General features: G+C 49.7%; 1 pseudogene across 1 annotated transcript in view; it reads right to left on the bottom strand.

Moving 5' to 3' along the window:
* Positions 1-1,391, bottom strand: part of LOC123160951 (GDSL esterase/lipase At5g45910-like) — a 3,214-nt pseudogene extending 1,823 nt beyond the window's left edge. Inside the window, exons 1-2 of the transcript XR_006480470.1 lie at positions 755-1,391; positions 82-504 (exon numbers count right to left, since the gene is read on the bottom strand). The product of XR_006480470.1 is annotated as a GDSL esterase/lipase At5g45910-like (transcript). The remainder of the gene's footprint in view (positions 1-81; positions 505-754) is intronic.
* Positions 1,392-15,058: the final 13,667 nt, after the last annotated feature.

Genomic DNA, 15,058 nt, shown 5'->3' with positions numbered 1-15,058 from the left:
ACTAGCCGCCAAACCCCAGCCCGTGCGTCCGTAAAGAGTACGTGTACATGAAATCATGTACGTATGAACGTACGCACGTACCGTATTTGCTGGGGCTCTGGACCATGTCGTACACCCCGGCGTAGAAGTCGGCGTACATGATGCGCGCCGACTTGTACTTGGCCTGGAGCGCCGACACCTTGGCCTGCAGCAGGCTGTTGTGGTACGTGGAGAGGTCGTTGAACTTCTTGAGGCAGCCGAGGGAGTCGTAGTCGGCGGCGCTGGAGGTGCCGTAGATGGTGAGGTAGATGGGGAAGCAGCCGATGGGGAGCACCCCCGGCACCACCACGTCCACCGCGCCCATCGCGACCAGCTTCTCCACGCCGGCGCCGATGGTGTCCACGATCTGCGGCGCGTACGTGCTCGCCTGGTCCGTGTTGTAGTTGCCGAACAGCATCGCGTTGTAGTCGTTCCCCCCGAACTCCCCGAAGATGAAGAGCGAGTTGGCCAGGTAGCTCTTGCAGCCTGCAAAAATAGTGATGGCACGTACACACACGCATGAGCGAATCAATTCGCCAGGCCCCATGGAAAGCAGTAAAGCTCTTATCAATGGCGGCAGCGGCATGGCAGTGGCAGTGGCGACAGCTGGATGGAGCAGGAAATCATGCTGCTGCTGGTGTATTAAGGGAGGAGCAGAGCATGCAGACATGGTGGGCTGGGCTTTGAAGGAAGTGAAGAAAAGAAAAGAAAAGAAAAGAAAGAGCAAAGCACTCACTGCTGCCGCAGACGGAGGAGGTGATGGTCTGGAACCACTGGAGCTGGAAGCTGATGGGCCCGTTGTTCCAGATCTTGTCCGAGAGGCCGAGGGAGCGGAAGAAGGGGGCGTCCATGGCGGTGGCGCCGGTGATGGCCATGTTGGCGCCCTTCTTGAAGTCGGCGGAGGTGGACTTGGAGGGGGGCAGGAAGGGGAGGCCGTACTTGGTGCTGAGGAAGTCGACGATGACCCGGCCGTCGGATCAGCGGCAGGTGGGGCTCCCGAAGTAGGTCTCGCCGTAGGGCGGCTGCGTGAAGGTGATCGCCGAGGGGCGGCCGTTGGTGCACAGGTTGCCCGTGTCCGTGATCGAGTCGCCGAAGCTGTACACCGCATTGTACTTCTGCGCCGCCGCCTGCAGGGCCAGCGACGACAGCAGCACAAGCAACAGCGGCAGCCTCGTCGCCATCGGCGACGACGACGGCCTCGCCATCGTCTCACTCGCAAGCGAGGCGGCGGGAAGAGCCGGCAGGCTACGGGGAGGAGGAGGGGTCGAAGGTGGTGTGCTCGCTGCGACGCTGCCTCTGCGCGCGGAGATGAGCCGGCGGGCGGGGCAGAGAGCAGAGCGGAGCAGAGCACTTTGAATGGATGGAACGGATGACGAGGGGCAGGCATTTTATAGGCCCGTGGCCGTGGCAGAGGCTGTCCGGCCATGGTCAGACGCGCATATACAGGTAGATAGGCCAGGCGTGTGGAGGAGTGTATGCAGCAAGTTGCAAGGGATTCCCCTTTTACGTGCCGCCGGCCCGGTACATGGCAATGGCAATGGCAATCAACGCTGCTGTTGGACTCGTGTCGCCGGACGCCGGTCCAGTGTGAGTGAGCGAGTTTCTTGTTTTTCTTTTTTCTTTTTGGAAAGGTAGGAGTTTCTTGTTTTTCTTTTCTTATCGGTTTTTTCCTATTCTTTTGAATACAGTACAGTCAAAGTCGCTCATATACATGAGTATATACTCATCCCTATGAAAGCACAACATACTCTATCCATACGAGCACCTTTGAGAGAGTGAGCTGCCATAACATCTCGAGATTGACGAAGTACACCAGAGACGCCTCGTAGTCGAGGTGAACGTTTTCTCGCACTGAACAAACATCGCCCAAAAGCCTGAAATAAATACATGAAAATGCGATCACCAATGTCAAGTCAAGTCTAGAACTTAAATCCTGATGCCTTGGGAATACCACAGTTCTCCTAACCATCCAACCACTTATTGGTTTACCCTTTCTCTAATTAGAAATATAGTAGTTTCTTGTTTTTTATCAGTTTTTTTAGAAAGATGGGAGTTTCTTGTTTTTCTTTTTTTCTTTTTAGAAAGGTAGGTGTTTCTTGTTACAGACCTTGCTAGCCCGACGCGAGTATTTGCGAAAAAACTATCACATTTTACGTTTCCGTCCCACAGAACTACCACATTTTCAAAACTGACCAATAACTCCAGATTAGTGCTGATTTCTTGACAAAAAAGAAAAAACTACCAAGTCGAGTTGAAGACAGATTTAACTCGTTTAAACACTTTTCTAATAGGGCTGGCCCACCTGTCAGGACAGCGGCCGCGCTAACGGCTAACGGCGCTCGCTGCTGCCCGTTAGGCACGCGCGTCGGTCGTACCCGGTCGGACCAGGACTAACCTGGCCGACCGGCTCGCTCGTCGCCGTCCCCCCCTCACTCCCCCCCGAGCTCACTCACTAGCCCTAGCCGTCTTCATTCATGGCGGCGGCGGATCCAAACTCCGGCGCCCAATCGCTTGGAGGAGCCCCCCTGACGTGCTGGGCGACGGGATGTCGGCTTCCTTGAGGTTGATAACTGGCTAGGCAGCAGTATCTTTGCGGTCGAACACCATTCCCAGTCTCAATCTCAGCCATCCCAGACGTTTGTGAGGCCGCCTAGGATGCGGCAAGCGAGGCAGGAGGAGATTGGAGCAGCGTCGATGAGAAGAAGCGCACCTCGAGGCCAGTGCAAGCTTCCTTGTCCCATTGGTGGTGCGAGGTATGGCAACAGATCTGAAATTGTTTTTCTGAAATTTGTTGTTTTGTTAGGAATCACGATATATAGGTGTCAGTGTCAAAACCGGCGGATCTCGAGTAGGGGGTCCCGAACTGTGCGCCTAAGGCTAATGGTAACAAGAGATTGGGGACACGATGTTTACCCAGGTTCGGGCCCTCTCGATGGAGATAATACCCTACTTCCTGCTTGATTGATCTTGATGATATGAGTATTACAAGAGTTGATCTACCACAAGATCGTAGAGGCTAAACCCTAGAAGCTAGCCTATGATTATGATTGTTGTCGTCCTACGGACTAAACCCTCCGGTTTATATAGACATCGGAGGGGGCTAGGGTTACACAGAGTCGGTTACAGAGAAGGAGATCTACATATCTGAATTGCCAAGTTTGCCTTCCACGCCAAGGAGAGTCCCATCCGGACATGGGACGAAGTCTTCAATCTTGTATCTTCATAGTCCAACAGTGCGGCCAAAGTATATAGTCCGGCTGTCCGGGTACCCCCTAATCCAGGACTCCCTCAGTAGCCCCTGAACCAGGCTTCAATGACGATGAGTCCAGCGCGCAGATTGTCTTCGGCATTGCAAGGCGGGTTCCATCTCCGAATACTGCATAGAAGATCTTGAATACGAGGATCGTGTCCAGCTCTGCAAAATAAATTCCACATACCCCCGTAGAGAGCATAATACTCCACAAATCTAATTTGCTGACAACTTTTCCTAGCGTGACATCACGCCGCGGCCCGGTCATTACGAACCGTTTTTCCCAGCCTGCCACTACACGTGTTGCGAGACGGTTTTATTGGCGCGTCTTGTCGAAGTAGAGATCATGTTTCCCTTATCGCGGGATTCTCATCAATACGGGTGTGGGTAACCCAACTACGCCTGTTGGTATGACTCCTCGATTTTAGGCAAGTCCCAAACGGTCAAGCTGAGGACGCTTGATATTCATCCCCTTTATAGAGGGACCGAGGCCTGTCCCTTTCTTCCCACGCTTGCTCCTTCCCCCACCTCGAGTTCCAACACCCAAAGCTCAGGCTTAAGCACTTCAGACCTTCAATCATGTCCGGATCCAACCTTCAGGGTCGGTGGATGGCCTCCTCTTTCATAGAGGAGGACATCGAGAAGCTCAGGGAGGCCAGGTATCTGACCGCCGAAATCCAGCACAGGCTTCTTGCCCAAGGGCAGGTCATCCCCACTCCTGAACCAAATGAGAGCGTCGTATTTGTTTCCCACTTCCTCCAAGGCTTAGGCTTTAGTCCTGATCCCTTTGTGAGGGGGATCATGTTCTATTACGGGCTAGATTTTCATGATCTAGCTCTGGATTCCATCCTTCACATCTCATCGTTTATCGTCGTGTGTGAAGCCTGTTGGAAATATGCCCTAGAGGCAATAATAAAAGAGTTATTATTATATTTCCTTGTTCATGATAATTGTCTTTTATTCATGCTATAACTGTATTATCCGGAAATCGTAATACACGTGTGAATACATAGACCATAACATGTCCCTAGTGAGCCTCTAGTTGACTAGCTCGTTGGTCGACAGATAGTCATGGTTTCTGACTATGGACATTAGATGTCATTGACAACGGGATCACATCATTAGGAGAATGATGTGATGGACGAGACCCAATCCTAAGCATAGCACAAGATCGTGTAGTTCATTTTGCTAGAGCTTTTCCAATGTCAAGTATCTCTTCCTTAGACCATGAGATCGTGTAACTCCCGGATACCGTAAGAGTGCTTTGGGTGTACCAAACGTCACAACGTAACCGGGTGACTATAAAGATGTACTACAGGTATCTCCGAAAGTGTCTGTTGGGTTGACACGGATCGAGACTGGGATTTGTCACTCCGTATGACGGAGAGGTATCTCTGGGCCCACTCGATAATGCATCATCACAATGAGCTCAAAATGACCAAGTGTTTGGTCACGGGATCATGCATTACGGTACGAGTAAAGTGACTTGCCGATAACGAGACTGAACGAGGTATTGGGATACCGACGATTGAGTCTCGGGCATGTAACGTACCGAATGACAAAGGGAATTGTATACGGGGTTGTTCTAATCCTCGACATCGTGGTTCATCCGATGAGATCATCGAGGAGCATGTGGGAGCCAACATGGGTATCCAGATCCCGCTGTTGGTTATTGCCCGAGAGCCGTCTCGGTCATGTCTACGTGTCTCCCGAACCCGTAGGGTCTACACACTTAAGGTTCGGTGACGCTAGGGTTGTATGAGTATGAGTATGCAGTATACCGAATGTTGTTCGGAGTCCCGGTTGAGATCCCGGATGTCACGAGGAGTTCCGGAATGGTCCGGAGGTAAAGAATTATATATAGGAAGTGGTATTTCGGCCATCGGGAAAGTTTCGAGGTCACCCGGTATTGTACCGGGACCACCGGAAGGGTCCCGGGGGTCCACCGGGTGGGGCCACCCATCCCGGAGGGCCCCATGGGCTGAAGTGGGAGGGGAGCCAGCCCATAGTGGGCTGGTGCGCCCCCCTAGGCCCACTCCCTGCGCCTAGGGTTGAAACCCTAGGGTGGGGGGGCGCACCACATGCCTTGGGGGGCACTCCTCCCCCCTTGGCCGCCACCCCCTTGGGAGATTGAATCTCCCAGGGCCGGCGCCCCCCCTGGGGGCCTATATAAAGGGAGGGGGGAGAGGGGCAGCCGCACCCTGAAGTCCTGGCGCCCCCTCCTCCTGCTACACCTCTTCCTCCTCCGTCACGTGCTTGCCGAAGCCCTGCCGGAGTGCTGCTGTTCCATCACCACCACGCCGTTGTGCTGCTGCTGGAGCCATCATCATCAATCTCTCCTTCCCCTGTGCTAGATCAAGAAGGAGGAGACGTCACACGCTCCGTACGTGTGTTGAACGCAGAGGTGCCGTCTGTTCGGCGCTAGGATCTCCGGTGATCTGAATCACGACGAGTACGACTCCATCATCACCGCTCCCTTTAATGCTTCCGTACACGATCTACAAGTGGTATGTAGATGCAAACTCACTCCCTTGACTCATTGCTTAGATGAACTCTTAGATGGATCTTGGTGAAACCGTAGGAAAATTTTTAATTTTCTGCAACGTTCCCCAACAGTGGCATCATGAGCTAGGTCTATGCGTAGTTCTCTATTGCACGAGTAGAACACAATTTTGTTGTGGGCGTAGATCTTGTCAACTTGCTTGCCGCTACTAGTCTTATCTCGCTTCAGCGGTATTGTGGGATGAAGCGGCCCGGACCAACCTTACACGTACGCTTACGTGAGACCGGTTCCACCGACTAACATGCACTAGTTGCATAAGGTGGCTGGCGGGTGTCTGTCTCTCCCACTTTAGTTGGAGTGGATTCGATGAAAAGGGTCCTTATGAAGGGTAAATAGAAGTTGACAAAATCATGTTATGGTTATTCGTAGGTAAGAAAACGTTCTTGCTAGAACCCAATTGCAGCCACGTAATAGATGCAACAACAATTAGAGGACGTCTAACTTGTTTTTGCAGCAATTGTCATGTGATGTGATATGGCCAGAAGTTGTGATGAATGATGAACGATATATTGTGATGTATGAGATCATGTTCTTGTAATAGGAATCACGACTTACATGTCGATGAGTATGACAACCGGCAGGAGCCATAGGAGTTGTCTTTATTTTTTTGTATGACCTGCGTGTCATTGAAGAACGCCATGTAAACTACTTTACTTTATTGCTAAACGCGTTAGTCATAGAAGTAGAAGTAGTCGTTGGCGTGACAACTTCATGAAGACACGATGATGGAGATCATGATGATGGAGATCATGGTGTCATGCCGGTGACAAGATGATCATGGAGCCCCGAAGATGAAGATCAAAGGAGCTATATGATATTGGCCATATCATGTCACTACTTTATATAATTGCATGTGATGTTTATTATGTTTTATGCATCTTGTTTACTTAGAACGACGGTAGTAAATAAGATGATCCCTTACAACAATTTCAAGAAGTGTTCTCCCCTAACTGTGCACCGTTGCTAAAGTTCGTCGTTTCGAAGCACCACATGATGATCGGGTGTGATAGATCCTCACGTTCACATACAACGGGTGTAAGATAGTTTTACACATGCAAAACACTTAGGGTTAACTTGACGAGCCTAGCATGTACAGACATGGCCTCGGAACACGGAGACCGAAAGGTCGAACACGAGTCGTATGGAAGATACGATCAACATGAGAATGTTCACCGACGATGACTAGTCCGTCTCATGTGATGATCGGACACGGCCTAGTCGACTCGGATCGTGTAACACTTAGATGACTAAGGGGATGTCAAATCTGAGTGGGAGTTCATCAAATAATTTGATTGGATGAACTTAATTATCATGAACTTAGTCTAAAACTTTTTGCAAAATATGTCTTGTAGATCAAATGGCCAACGCTCATGTCAACATGAACTTCAACGCGTTCCTAGAGAAAACCAAGCTGAAAGATGATGGCAGCAACTATACGGACTGGGTCCGGAACCTGAGGATCATCCTCATAGCTGCCAAGAAACAATATGTCCTAGAAGCACCGTTAGGTGACCCACCTGCTCTCCCAGCACTGCAAGACGATTTGAATGTTTTGCAGACATGTGCTGATGATTACTCCCTCGTTCAGTGCGGCATGCTTTACAACTTAGAACCGGGGCTCCAAAAGCGTTTTGAGCAACACGGAGCATATGAGATGTTCGAGGAGCTGAAACTAGTTTTCCAAGCTCATGCCCGGGTCGAGAGATATGAAGTCTCCGACAAGTTCTATAGTTGTAAGATGGAGGAAAACAGTTCTGTCAGTGAGCATATACTCAAAATGTCTGGGTTACACAGCCGCCTGTCCCAGCTGGACATTAACCTCCCGGATGAGGCGGTCATTGACAGAATCCTTCAGTCGCTCCCACCAAGCTACAAGAGCTTTGTGATGAACTACAATATGCACGGGATGGTGAAGACCATTCCTGAAGTATTTTCAATGCTGAAGTCAGCAGAGGTTGAAATCAAGAAAGAGCATCAAGTGTTGATGGTCAATAAGACCACTAAGTTCAAGAAGGGCAAGGGTAAGAAGAACTTCAAGAAGGACGGCAAAGATGTTGCCGCGCCCGGTAAACCAGTTGCCGGGAAGAAGTCAAAGAATGGACCCAAGCCTGAGACTGAGTGCTTTTATTGCAAGGGGACGGGTCACTGGAAGCGGAACTGCCCCAAATACTTAGCGGATAAGAAGGCCGGCAACACTAAAGGTATATTTGATATACATGTAATTGATGTGTACCTTACCAGTACTCGTAGTAACTCCTGGGTATTTGATACCGGTGCCGTTGCTCATATTTTAACTCACAGCAGGAGCTGCGGAATAAGCGGAGACTGGCGAAGGACGAGGTGACGATGCGCGTCGGGAATGGTTCCAAGGTCGATGTGATCGCCGTCGGCACACTACCTCTACATTTACATATGGGATTAGTTATAAACCTTAATAATTGTTATTTGGTGCCAAGTTTGAGCATGAACATTGTATCTGGATCTCGTTTGATACGAGACGGCTACTCATTTAAATCCGAGAATAATGGTTGTTCTATTTATATGAGAGATGTGTTTTATGGTCATGCCTCTATGGTCAATGGTTTATTCTTAATGAATCTCGAGCGTAATGTCACACATATTCATAGCGTGAATACCAAAAGATGTAAAGTTGATAACGATAGTCCCACATACTTGTGGCACTGCCGCCTTGGTCACATTGGTGTCAAGCGCATGAAGAAGCTCCATGCTGATGGACTTTTGGAGTCTCTCGATTATGAATCATTTGACACATGCGAACCATGCCTCATGGGCAAAATGACCAAGACTCCGTTCTCCGGAACAATGGAGCGAGCAACCAACTTGTTGGAAATCATACATACCGATGTGTGCGGTCCAATGAGTGTTGAGGCTCGCGGAGGATATCGTTATGTTCTCATTCTCACTGATAACTTGAGTAGATATGGGTATGTCTACTTGATGAAACACAAGTCTGAGACCTTTGAAAAGTTCAAGGAATTTCAGAATGAAGTAGAGAATCAACATGACCGAAAGATAAAATTCTTACGATCAGATCGTGGAGGAGAATATTTAAGTCACGAATTTGGTACACACTTAAGAAAATGTGGAATCGTTTCACAACTCACGCCGCCTGGAACACCTTAGCGAAACAGTGTGTCCGAACGTCGTAATCGCACTCTATTAGATATGGTGCGATCCATGATGTCTCTTACCGATTTACCGCTATCATTTTGGGGATACGCTCTAGAGACAGTTACATTCATTTTAAATAGGGCACCATCTAAATCCGTTGAGACGACACCGTATGAATTATGGTTTGGGAAGAAACCTAAGCTATCGTTTCTAAAAGTTTGGGGATGCGATGCTTATGTCAAGAAACTTCAACCTGAAAAGCTCGAACCCAAGTCGGAAAAATGCGTCTTCATAGGATACCCTAAGGAAACCATTGGGTATACCTTCTACTTAAGATCCGAGGGCAAGATCTTTGTTGCCAAGAACGGATCCTTTCTGGAAAAGGAGTTTCTCTCGAAAGAACTAAGTGGGAGGAAAGTAGAACTCGATGAAGTACTACCTCTTGAACAGGATTGTAGTGCAGCTCAGGAAAATGTTCCTGTGATGCCTACACCAACTGAAGAGGAAATTAATGATGATGATCAAGGTACTTCGGATCAAGTTGCTACTGAACTTCGTAGGTCCACAAGGACACGTTCCGCACCAGAATGGTACGGCAACCCTGTCCTAGAAATCATGTTGTTAGACAACGGTGAACCTTCGAACTATGAAGAAGCAATGGCGGGCCCAGATTCCAACAAATGGCTAGAAGCCATGAAATCCGAGATAGAATCCATGTATGAAAACAAAGTATGGACTTTGACTGACTTGCCCGATGATCGGCGAGCGATAGAAAACAAATGGATCTTTAAGAAGAAGACGGACGCAGATGGTAATGTCACCATCTATAAAGCTCGACTTGTCGCTAAGGGTTATCGGTAAGTTCAAGGGATTGACTACGATGAGACTTTCTCTCCCATAGCGAAGCTTAAGTCCGTCCGAATCATGTTAGCAATTGCCGCATACTATGATTATGAAATATGGCAGATGGACGTCAAAACAGCATTCCTTAACGGTTATCTTAAGGAAGAGGTGTATATGATGCAGCCGGAAGGTTTTGTCGATCCTAAGAGCTAACAAAGTATGCAAGCTCCAGCGATCCATTTATGGGCTGGTGCAAGCATCTCGGAGTTGGAACATTCGCTTTGATGAGATGATCAAAGCGTTTGGGTTTATGCAGACTTATGGAGAATCCTGCGTTTACAAGAAAGTGAGTGGGAGCTCTGTAGCATTTCTCATATTATATGTAGATGACATACTTTTGATGGGAAATGATATAGAATTCTTGGACAGCGTTAAGGCCTACTTGAATAAGTGTTTTTCAATGAAGGACCTTGGAGAAGCTGCTTACATATTAGGCATCAAGATCTATAGGGATAGATCGAGACGCCTCATAGGTCTTTCACAAAGCACATACCTTGATAAGATTTTGAAAAAGTTCAAAATGGATCAGTCCAAGAAAGGGTTCTTGCCTGTATTGCAAGGTGTGAGATTGAGCTCGGCTCAATGCCCGACCACGGCAAAAGATAAAGAAGAGATGAGCGTCATCCCCTATGCCTCAGCCATAGGATCTATTATGTATGCCATGCTGTGTACTAGACCTGATGTAAACCTTGCCGTAAGTTTGGTAGGAAGGTACCAAAGTAATCCCGGCAAGGAACACTGGACAGCGGTCAAGAATATCCTGAAGTACCTGAAAAGGACAAAGGACATGTTTCTCGTTTATGGAGGTGACGAAGAGCTCATCGTAAAGGGTTACGTCGATGCTAGCTTCGACACAGATCTGGATGACTCTAAGTCACAAACCGGATACATGTATATGTTGAATGGTGGAGCAGTAAGCTGGTGCAGCTGCAAGCAGAGCGTCGTGGCAGGATCTACATGTGAAGCGGAGTACATGGCAGCCTCGGAGGCAGCGCATGAAGCTATTTGGGTGAAGGAGTTCATCACTGACCTAGGAGTCATACCCAATGCGTCGGGGCCGATCAAACTCTTCTGTGACAACACTGGAGCTATTGCCCTTGCGAAGGAGCCCAGGTTTCACAAGAAGACCAGGCACATCAAGCGTCGTTTCAACTCCATCCGCGAAAATGTTCAAGATGGAGACATAGATATTTGCAAAGTACATACGGATCTGAATGTCGCAGATCCATTGACTAAACCTCTCTCGCGAGCAAAACATGATCAACACCAGAACTCTATGGGTGTTCGATTCATCACAATGTAACTAGATTATTGACTCTAGTGCAAGTGGGAGACTGTTGGAAATATGCCCTAGAGGCAATAATAAAAGAGTTATTATTATATTTCCTTGTTCATGATAATTGTCTTTTATTCATGCTATAACTGTATTATCCGGAAATCGTAATACACGTGTGAATACATAGACCATAACATGTCCCTAGTGAGCCTCTAGTTGACTAGCTCGTTGGTCGACAGATAGTCATGGTTTCTGACTATGGACATTAGATGTCATTGACAACGGGATCACATCATTAGGAGAATGATGTGATGGACGAGACCCAATCCTAAGCATAGCACAAGATCGTGTAGTTCATTTTGCTAGAGCTTTTCCAATGTCAAGTATCTCTTCCTTAGACCATGAGATCGTGTAACTCCCGGATACCGTAAGAGTGCTTTGGGTGTACCAAACATCACAACGTAACTGGGTGACTATAAAGGTGCACTACAGGTATCTCCGAAAGTGTCTGTTGGGTTGACACGGATCGAGACTGGGATTTGTCACTCCGTATGACGGAGAGGTATCTCTGGGCCCACTCGGTAATGCATCATCACAATGAGCTCAAAATGACCAAGTGTTTGGTCACGGGATCATGCATTACGGTACGAGTAAAGTGACTTGCCGATAACGAGACTGAACGAGGTATTGGGATACCGACGATCGAGTCTCGGGCATGTAACGTACCGAATAACAAAGGGAATTGTATACGGGGTTGTTCTAATCCTCGACATCGTGCTTCATCCGATGAGATCATCGAGGAGCATGTGGGAGCCAACATGGGTATCCAGATCCCGCTGTTGGTTATTGCCCGAGAGCCGTCTCGGTCATGTCTACGTGTCTCCCGAACCCGTAGGGTCTACACACTTAAGGTTCGGTGACGCTAGGGTTGTATGAGTATGAGTATGCAGTATACCGAATGTTGTTCGGAGTCCCGGTTGAGATCCCGGACGTCACGAGGAGTTTCGGAATGGTCCGGAGGTAAAGAATTATATATAGGAAGTGGTATTTCGGCCATCAGGAAAGTTTCGGGGTCACCCGGTATTGTACCGGGACCACCGGAAGGGTCCCGGGGGTCCACCGGGTGGGGCCACCCATCCCGGAGGGCCCCATGGGCTGAAGTGGGAGGGGATCCAGCCCATAGTGGGCTGGTGCGCCCCCCTAGGCCCACCCCCTGCGCCTAGGGTTGAAACCCTAGGGTGGGGGGGGCGCACCACATGCCTTGGGGGGCACTCCTCCCCCCTTGGCCGCCGCCCCCTTGGGAGATTGAATCTCCCAGGGCCGGCGCCCCCCCTGGGGGCCTATATAAAGGGAGGGGGGAGAGGGGCAGCCGCACCCTGAAGTCCTGGCGCCCCCTCCCCCTACTACACCTCTTCCTCCTCCGTCACGTGCTTGGCGAAGCCCTGCCGGAGTGCTGCTGTTCCACCACCACCACGCCGTTGTGCTGCTGCTAGAGCCATCATCATCAACCTCTCCTTCCTCCTTGCTGGATCAAGAAGGAGGAGACGTCACACGCTCTGTACGTGTGTTGAACGCGGAGGTGCCGTCCGTTCGGCGCTAGGATCTCCGGTGATCTGAACCACGGCGAGTACGACTCCATCATCACCGCTCCCTTTAACGCTTCCGTACGCAATCTACAAGTGGTATGTAGATGCAAACTCACTCCCTTGACTCGTTGCTTAGATGAACTCTTAGATGGATCTTGGTGAAACCGTAGGAAAAATTTTAATTTTCTGCAACGTTCCCCAACAAAGCCTTCCTCCACATCACCCCACACTTCGGTCTATGGCTCAAGACCTTCAATGTAAAGCCGAAGGTGATCGACAGGTGTCATGCAAAGTGTGGAGGCGCTATAATAAGCAAAAGCACCGATGCCCCATGGCCAGAGGGTTCCTTCCCGGAGGTGTCTGATTTATGGCAACAGAGGTGGTTCTATATCACAGCTCCCCGAGGCACAAAGTGGGTGGCCGCCCCTGCCTCCCGCCCGGGCCCTCCGCCTCAAATGGTGTCATGGGTCAACAAGGGACTAGACTGGGGGCCTGCTAATGATGTACCGGCATTGCAGAGCCGCATTCGAGATCTTCTTGAGAGGGACGCCAGTCTCATCAAAATAATTCAGGTAATGCTAGTCCGTCGGGTCCTGCCGTGCAAACTTCGACCTCTCCGGATGTGGGAGTTCAACCCAGAAGGACCGCAAACTATTCAGCACTTCTTTGGCATGACGCTCGAAGGGATGTATCAGTTATTCTTCGGATCACGAATAAAGTGTCCGGACACCACCGAGGATGTGGGCTTGAACTGCAATCATCCAGATACCCAAGTAAGTAACTCTGCAACCGAACACGCTGTTTATGTTTATCATAACATTATTCTGAAAACTATCCGCGGCCAGGATTGGCTAAGTAAGGCGGAGAGGATCAGGTGTTCGGCCCCTCTTCCCGAAGGCTCGCCGAATCCTGCATTAACCAGGATGCTTAAACACGCACCATATCAAGTACCATCAGGGAAGGATGAAGGGAAGAGTAGAGAAGCCGAAAGTGAGCTTCATACATTGCACATCCAAACCGGGGGAATTAATGTCTCCACGAAGGAGGATAATTGGGTAGGTGAATCTAAAATTCCCTCCCCCCGCGGGAAGAAAAGGGCCGCCTCCGAAGACTTGGAAATGGAGGTGCCCAAACAAGGGAAGAAACCCTCGCCAGGGAGTCCTGCCCCAGAGGGCGTCCTCACTGCACAGCGCATGCAAACGGGCCAGCCCTCCACCGAGCTATAAGTGAAAAAGTATTGTGATAAATATGTCCTGCTTTATCTCTGAGAATAATAACCGAGATCTATCTTGCAGTCAGGATCATAGCCCTTCCCAACAGAGTTCGTCTTCTAGGGATCTTCTTCTGGAGATGATGGAGAGCGAAACACCTCCGCCTGCCTCCCCGCCCCATGGGGCGGACGACCCCGAGGTGTCGTCACGGAGGATTTCTCCTGATCCGCTAAGGCCAGAAGTTAATGCTTCGGCCGCCCGAAGCCTGGAGTATTCGGCTCCCAGGGAGAGCAACAAGAAGAGTCCGGGATTGTCCGACACCGAGCCGAACACACTGACAGGCCTCCTGGAGCGAGCGACTATATCTGAGGCGCACCATACTTTAATGAGTATGGTGTTTGAGAGGATTTCGTCCACCAAAAGCGGGTTGAATGAAGCTTTTACGAGCCTGCTCAAAGGCTTTGAGGTACGCAAAGAAATATGTAAACTGTCAGTTGTACCGCACATGCTAGGTGTGCTCTGTATAGATAGTAGCCCCTGAGACTCTGGTTGCCAGCCCGAGGCGGCAAACAAAGGATCATACTCCCAAGTAATGATCGCACTGCGTTATGTGCAGACGGCTAAGTGTCCGACGGTTGACCGGACTGCTGAATTCGCCGAACTGAGGCGACAGCTTGATGTGGCGGATGCCGACATCGCGCTTGTGAACAAGCGGCTTGACGAGGCACAGGGTATGTGTTTCCTCTTTTTTGTATTGTCAGCAAATGTTAAGAGGAGCATGATGCTAGTAACTATAATATGCTGTGGCTACAGATGGAGCTGCTGCCGTGGAGGCCCTTAGGGCGGAACTTTCCCTAGCCAAGGAACAAGCCAGGATAAGTGATGCGGCTGCCCGAAAGGCGGCCGGAGGAAGAATCAACGCGAAACGGTGTCCGAGGTGGCACGAGACAGGGGTGCGCGCCCCCTACCCATGGGCGCTCCCTGGGCTCTCGTGGGCCACCCGTAAGGCGGTTGAGGCTCTACTTTTGCCGCAAGAAAGCTAATTTTATGAGAAAAATCAGGGCGAAAGATTCACCCCAATCGGAGTTACGTATCTCCAGATATAAAGGAAACGGTGAA

This window comes from Triticum aestivum, chromosome 7B, assembly GCF_018294505.1.
Source record: "Triticum aestivum cultivar Chinese Spring chromosome 7B, IWGSC CS RefSeq v2.1, whole genome shotgun sequence".
NCBI lineage: Eukaryota > Viridiplantae > Streptophyta > Magnoliopsida > Poales > Poaceae > Triticum > Triticum aestivum.
Note: the sequence above shows the minus strand (reverse complement) of the source record. Positions and strands in the feature narration are given on the sequence as shown.